Here is an 8388-nt window from a genome sequence, read left to right on the forward strand (position 1 = left end):
GTGCGGTGGTCCACAGCTTTACGATCCATCGATAACCTGATAGTGTTATGGTCAGAAGGCCCGACTAGGTCTATGCAAAACGATGGCAAAATGTGTCTCGGGACATGGAAATAGGCTGTAAAAGGCCAGCAAGGGGCGACGTCGGTCGTTTCCACCGCTGACACTAGACGCTTCGAGTAAATGTCAAATAAAGCACTCTGTTTTTGCAGTATGGCCATAAGGTCTTCTTTCTGCGCAGCAGTACCATCAGGATTTATCGCGCCCGTTAAAGCAGCGGTCGCAGCATGATCGTCAGTTGTGGTAGACAAAGGTGATGATTTGGCGTGAGGGGGTACTAGCGAAAAGAGGTTCGGTGTCAGTAAAGCAAGTCACAGCGTTGCCCTGGGAGACAACAACTGGCGAAGATGTAGGAATACAAACAGCGATCAACGCTCTACCGTCCTCAAAACGCACCAGGCTAGGAGCAATGCTAAGCCCACCAGATTTGCAGTGACCGCTTGGTGCAAGGAACACATCACCATTTACAATCGTGTCGGAAGTCAGTGTTAGAATATGCTCACTGTCCGAGGAATGAAACAGTCGGTACACACGTCGAAGTGCAGGCTGAGAACATCGACAGCGTCCGTCTATTCCCTGTCCGTCTATTGAATAGTTCGCTGACAGCAAGATATTAAATCTGATGCTGAGGACAGGAAGTCCCATCCCAAAATGATTGCGTAGGTACACGAAGATAGCACGACAAAATCAATGTGGTGAAGGATGCCATCACTGAGAACACGTGCAGTGCAACCACCAGAGGGCTAAATAAGAACTGCATTAGCACAATGTAGGGGAGGGCCATTATATTGGTAGACGCGTGTGGTATTTGGTTGTTTGAACGAGGCGCGCGGGCGCCATCAATCGAGAAAAGAAGAGGAAGAAGGTGCTGGGCTCGCGCTGTGAATCTAACCGGTCAGCGCTGCAACCACTGTTGTAAATACAACCTGTAAATATTTGGTAGTCTTACTGACTCGTCCTTCGCGTAACATTCTGGTGGAGGTGGAAAGTTCCTCGTCCTCGCCACGGAGCTCCTTCTGTTCCTTCTGTTCGGCCGAGAACCAGCACTGCCCCTCGACACAACCCTCCCTGTTCACGAAGCACCCACCAGTGAATATGCACTTGATGCCGTCGCCCGCGCTGCCCACGCAAGGGAAATTGCCTGTGACCGCCTTCAGCACTCCCAAGAGAGTCAAAGGCGTTTGTACGACCAGCGACACCGCGACGTGCACTTTCCGCCTGGTTCTTTGGTGCTTCTATGGTCTCCGTCGCGTCAGGTCGGCCTGTCAGAAAAACTGCTGTCTCGTTACACAGGCCCTACCGAGTTTTCGTTGCCGTGACTCCGTCCCCTACGAGATCGCCCCTGACGCCCCATCTGCTTCCCAGTCTAGTTACATCGTGCACGTTACACGACTGAAGCAGTATCACCCTCCCAGTGATGACATTTAGACGCTCCGGGACGTCGCTTCTGCCGCCGGGGGATTATGCTACACGCGTGTGGCATTTGGTTGTTTGAACGAGGCGCGCGGGCGCCATCAATCGAGAAAGAAGAGGAAGAAAGGAGCTGGCTCGCGCTGTGAATCTAACCAGTCAGCGCTGCAACCACTGTTGTAAATACAACCTGTAAATAGTTGGTAGTCTTACTGACTCGTCCTTCGCGTAACAATATGGAGTCTTCACTTTTCGCAAGCGAGAGCACAAGTCAGTACTAAGAGCGGAAAGCGATGCACCCGTGTCAACCAAGGCTTCAGTACGCAAACCTTCAAGACACACCAAAAGTGCATTTGACGGGCGTTACGGAGGAATTTCAAGTTGTCCAACGAACGCAGCTTTCCCTCCTGAAGCTGCACTTATTAGTTTTCTGGGGTGTGATCGAAGGACGAAGCAGCTGGTCGAAGAGGGGAAGAGGAGTGCCGCATCGGTGATGGAGAGTGACGACACGGAAAGCGCAATGAACCGGCAGCGTTGAATTCCAACGGAGATGGGGAACGTCGTGGATAAAAATTGTAGTACGAACGCCGACGTTTTGGTACAGGGCAAGAAAACTCATCCGTTTCAAAACCGTCATAGCCATGTCTTTGATCTTGCAGACGGCGTCGGCAAAACTTTGAAATGTGGCCACGGATGCCGCAATAGTAGCAAACACGTCTAGGTTGGCTCCATGCGTTGTAAGTGTGAAAAGATGGTGGTGGCGCAGAGATAGGATTCAGGGACCCTTGCACTGCAGGTGACTACTGTGGTGCTGTGGTGGCTGCAGCAAGAGTGACACTAGAGAGGCAACCTGAGGCAACGAAATGCATGGGCGTTCCACTTTGTGCCTCAATGCATAAAACAGCGTTTTCCTCAAAAAGTTAACTGGAACGCCCATACATTTCGTCGGACTCGTTAAAATGAATATCTCGAAACTGGTTCAGTCCTGAGAATTCGTTCCAAGCGGATACGCCTTGCGAACTCAGCGGCTATAATTCGTACATTGAAAGATGTGCCGTAAAATCATTCAATAAAAAGTTAACTAGCGTAATTATGCTAATTACTCAATTAGGCGTTTGATTTCTGTGGAAGTAATGGCCGCCTCATCGAGTAGTTTAGATCAAGGATTATAATTGTGCTATCTGCCACAGGCAATTTTTAAAATTTGGTGCAGCTGAAATGAAACACCCTGTATATATATATATATATATATATATATATATAACGGCGAAAGCGAACTAGTCATGCTCATTTGATAATGAATTAGTTGGGTCTCCTTTGGTCATAGCGTTGACCTAGCGCCTTTGTTCTTTGAGTGCATTCTGCCTAGAAAACTGCAGACATGGAATGATACCGCAGGCGATTCGTTTTCTTTAGTTCAGAAATTTCTGTAATATGTATTAAACATGTTTATACTCTCCTATTTTAATGTCGTCTGGTGGAGCAGGATATGTATTAGGCATGGTAAAATTCAGAGGTGGAATTGGTCTACATTTTCATTGACTGCTGCAGTGTACGCATTCGTGTATTCAGGCAATAATAGAAGTCGGATTTTATTGCCTTTTAGATCGATGCATATACTAGTCTAATTTACTAGTATGCTGTGTTAAAAAAGGCATTATTTGTGCTGTTTGTGTTTGAAATTTTTATTCTACGGGAAAGAGAAAATAAAAGTGGTTCTAGAGTAGTGGTTCTGGAGTAGAGATAAATGGTCGTATCACTGTGATACATAGTCGCTGGCTGGAAGCGAATTATTGTGGGCATGTTGCTACTTTATTGCATAAGCAATTATAGGAAGACTCTGGGAAAATTGGCGCTGTCACCGATGTTCTGTGTGCGAAAGTGCTGAAATTGTTTTTAATTCCCTTTTTAATTGTTTTTAATTTTTAAGTCCTGCCACGCCCCATGTGGAGTATTCTGAGGATGCGAGGGAAAGCGTGAGAGGGTTGAGGAGAGAATGGTAGTCACTTAATGCGAGCCGTCTTATCAAGCGCCCACTGTCGAAATCTCGTCTGTGATCCATGACGCGCTGGGCGAGGTGTGGGGGGGAGGTGAGCAGCCGTGCCGTAATAATGAGCGCGCGCTTGGGAAAGAGGGTTGCATTGGTGGGCAGGAGAGTGCGCGCACACACGCCTTGCCCTGCCATGGCTGCGCATGGCGTCCATGCAGCTGGCTGCACAGGACGCTTGAGCGCCATGTTGGAAATTACCGCCGCCTTGCGCAAAAAATGGACCTGCAGTTGGCTTCGGTTAGTTGCTTCATGTGCGCTGTGTTAGCGTACACAACGGGTGAGGTCTATTGATAAAGTGTCTATGTTTATTTTTATTTTTACGGGGAAGCTGTTAAGGGCTCATTATTCGATGGTCGCATCCAAACAATAGAAAAAAAACTCTCATTGGCCGTATGCTGTATGTGCGAGTGAGAGCGTGCGAGGGCGAGGGACGTGCGCTTTCACGGGGAGCAAACGCGACTTCCCAGTGGAAGGGGAGCGGTGGGCGAGGAGGGCATCAAGGCGCCCTAAACTGTGCGTGTGCGTGCCTCGTGCCGACGATGCGGTGACCCAAACTTGCTGTGCGTGCCCGTGCGCGATGCCACCGAGACTCTCCTCCACTGCGGCGCATGCGCGAAGCCCTGCCAACCTGCCTCTGCCGCCGACTCTCTCTGAGCTCTCGCCTGCCTCTCCCCTAACAGTGTCGACAACGGCGGTGAGCCGTTCCGTCACGTAGCCAGCGTTTTGACAGCGGTTGTGTGCGGTCACACAAACAACGCGCACAACTGTTGTCGACGGCAGCGGCGTTTTGCCCGCGTTCCCAACGAACGCGCGTGGAGGTGGTGACGTGTTTATGAAGAACGTGCCAACATTTGGCCGTACACCCTATGGCGGTGTACCGTAGCGACCATACGGCCATGGTTCCTGTGGTCACTAAATAAATGAAAACCACCGGATCATATATATTTCTCATTCTTTAATAGTTCAAATAACCAATTACACCATCACATCTTAATAGTCATAATTGGAAATACATAATTCCCACCATAGTACAGCTTCGCTGCCATCTTCACCCCAGTGGAAGAGCTGACAGTTTTCCAAAAAAACTGATGCAACAGTCGCTTCCCATTATGTCTTTCAAATTACTGGGGGGACCGTAAGGCATTTGACACAGTGTCTGCTTTCGACTCACTCGTCTGACAGCGATACCTATTCTTCAGGCTAAAAACTAAAGGTATGAAGTTTTACGTACTAAAAACACGATAAACGCTGGAAAGTTGCAAGGCATTTTGAGCTCCTCACGCATGAGCTTCTTCCAACACAGATGGAAGTGAATCATGTTCCTTAATAAAGGAACAATTGTCTTGTTAGATTCCTTGTCACTTCATCTTCACTGAAAGAAATACCATTGTGATGTTACAGAAATATGTTTTTAAAGCTACAATTTCACTCGACTGAGCGATGGACGATGATGCAACAGGCGTGGTTTGGGCGCATCTTTCCGGCGAAATGTTGTCGTTTGGGAGAAATTGTGCGCCGAAAAGTTAGAATTCACCCATATCTCCTGAAGGTTGCTCGTAGTTACGAATGATGTTGATACGTCGTCTCTTCGTGCCCTCAACCATCAATCATGCAAATAATGTAAACCGTTCTAAACGACCAAAAAGCGGAGCTAAACATGGTGGGGCAGCGCGGAGGAGAAGGTTCAAATGCTTTATATGCTTTAAAATAACGTCACTTGTTCAGCATTCCCGAAACACAAACAGGTGCCATTTTGTGTGTATAAAATCTGGTGGAGATAGGATTTATACGAGAAGTACGGAGGGTGCATATAACTCGAAGGGAAGTTTGCTTTGTCATTTGCTAATAGCCACATGACTGTAGTCAGCGTAGCGCTTGTAAAAGGTCGGATGAAACAAATGTCTCATTTTTCCCGACGATGAGGTAAATGTTGGTGAATATGGCTGACATTCGTCTGTAACTGCTGCTGTGGTAAAGGCAACGTTTGGTGTGGCTTGAACACCAGCGTCTCAATTTGAATACTGTCAGTTCATTTATATTGCCACTGACTTGGACGTATACTGGTAAATGACTGCTGTATTTATTTATTTTATATTTTGTTCTAGCATTTATCATGTTCAAAGTATATGTTCTCCGTAAAGCGGATAGCCCAACTGGCGATTCATTTATCAAAGTTAAAAGAACAAAACTTTCAGCAATACGGTGCGTGTTTGATCAATTTATTGGGGTCAAGCTTCCTTAGCCTACCTCTCCCCTCCTCTTCACGGCTGCGACCTGCTGGCTGTTGAGGGGTGGCTGCTGCCTTGCCCAGTATACAAAATTGACCGCTAGGTATGTGCCACTGGATGAAGGTGAGAACTTTATTTGGTGTTGCGAAACTTTGGCCCGGGGGAGCCGAAGGCTCCATCAGGTCAAATCGGTGGCTCCGCCCACGATATGTGCAGCTCAGTATGTACCTTTAAAGACAACAGCTTGGTGCATTGGGTATGTACTGTTTGGTATCTATCTGCTGAATAGCCGACTTGAGCTAGTAGGTAAGTGCAACAGGGTGGACCCCACTGGGCATGTTAGCATTCTTGGTCAATACCTAAGAATGGGTGTGTGCGATTTGGCAGGTTCTTAAATAGACCTGTGTCTCTCCACTTTGTCCTTTTCAGTGCGCTGCTTCACCAATACGGTATGATTATTCACCAACTCGCCAAACTTTCTATGTTACCAGACTTGAAGGAGATGATAGAAGAAATTATGTCAGTGCCTCAAAATTGAAGTGTGCGACAGAGAAGTTAAGTCAGCAACAGAAGCGAAAGAGCAAGGGGAAAAATGTAGACGAAGACCACCACTGCATGCACGCATTTATCGGGGAGCGTCGAGTGGGTGCAGAAGTGGATAGGTAGGACAAATGAAGTGACAACATTTTAGTAAACGGTACAAAAGCATTGGTTTACCGCAAATTTGCTGATATGCTTGGGAATATTAAATATTTTAGGGCAGCGTGAGATATAAAAGCATCTGCGGCTCCCATTCCATCTGGGAGTCGGTTTAAGGGAACCTTTCTTTGCTGTTTGTGAAGAACGCTGTTCCTGTTTAGCGATCGTTTCCTAGTAAAGACCACACTAACCAGTTAGGTATATTTTCACTGGTAAATGCCGTGTTCCATATATACTTTTGTTCTCGATAATGCGCGTGCCTTGCATGACGCTACAGGGATGACTATGATTAAAGAAATTCAACGACATGAAGACAGCTGCATAACTTAACACACCAACCATTACAAGAAATGACTGCCAAGAAATGATTACAATCGCATGAAAATGACGTAATGACGACGACGATTCGATAATGAAGGCATGCTGATGACAGCGTGGCGATAAGATGACGGAAAAGTTGTATCGCGAGAATAAGTCGACAAACGTAGAATGACGACTACTGATCAGAACGACGGCGTAATGACCAAGGCATAACGACAATGGCATAACCACAGTGGCATTGCTACGACAAAATAATGGCAATGTAATGACGCCAATGGTATGAAGGCAGCTGTGTAACAACGAAATGATAGGGCTTTACCTGCCAAAAGCACGATGCGATTGTGAGGAACGCCGTAGCGGGGTACTCCGGAATAATTTGGACCACCTGGGGTTCTTTAACGCGTGCCTAAATCTACGTACACGACTGCTTTCGCATTTCACCCCCATCGAAATGCGGCCGCCGTGGCCGGGATTTGATCTCGCGACCTCTGGCTTACCAGCCCAGCACCATAGCCGCCAAGCAACCACGGCGGGTGACGACTGTATAAAAACAAAGACATTACAACGATAGAAATACAATAACGCATGACAACGACGGCTCAAAAATGGCGGCGAGATGACGATAATATGACGACGCAGTGATGGGCGCATAACAAAGACGACTTGACGATGACGGCATGACGACTATGAATGACAATGACAGTAGGTGGACGACGATGCGACGATGATGCGATAATTGCATGAACACGGCGGCGTCATGACAAAGACATGACAGCAATGGAATGACATCGCAATGGCTACGTCATAATGACTACGATAGAAAGACCACGGCGGCCTGCAAATCGAAGAATGATGACAGGTAGAGAAGCGCCGTGCTGTATATAAACTATTCGGCAAGTGAGCAGGAGCGGGAAGGACGAAGGAAAAGTGAAACAAAGCTGCACTTTAAACAGCATACTCAAAAGACAAGTACATTGCTCACGCAGCAACGCTATTCGCCGCTTAGCATTTCGCACCACGGGTCCGTGGTCAAGTGGCACGAATATACGGGAAAACTGTTGTAGTGGGCATGTCTTTCAATCACAATATCGCTTGTTCTCAAGGTGCCTTCAGGACACCCTACTTCAGGCACACGGGTGTGGGACCACAGTCAAGAAACGTCTCCGGCTGCGTTCCGTGCTTTCATCGGCGCCTGCCGCAGGCCATCTAGAGAGCGATACTGAAACCACAATGCAGTGTAATTGATGAAGGCGGCGCACTAGCTTTAGGCAGTGAGGCTATGAATCAATTTCTGTTCCCGGCGTGATGCTTAGCACTAGTATTTCAGCATGATGATGATTCGCCCATCAATCCCTTATCCTCTCAAATGGTCTGCGGCGAGCTTGATAGTGCTAAAATCAATAAGATGGTCGCCAAAATGCTGCTCTCTCCTTTTGTATTGATCGCCTTCCAACCGATGCCAATGTGCGCACCGCTATAAACGCATACACATCTCCTCAATTATTTACCTTATCACAACAATACAAAATAAAATATTTACAGTAACATTGTGTTTTGTCCAATAGTACGTCCTGTAGAATATTACTAAAGAGAATAAAAGATTATTTTTCTGTTAGCCATAGC

Source organism: Dermacentor silvarum, chromosome 5 (genome assembly GCF_013339745.2).
Source record: "Dermacentor silvarum isolate Dsil-2018 chromosome 5, BIME_Dsil_1.4, whole genome shotgun sequence".
NCBI classification, from domain to species: domain Eukaryota; kingdom Metazoa; phylum Arthropoda; class Arachnida; order Ixodida; family Ixodidae; genus Dermacentor; species Dermacentor silvarum.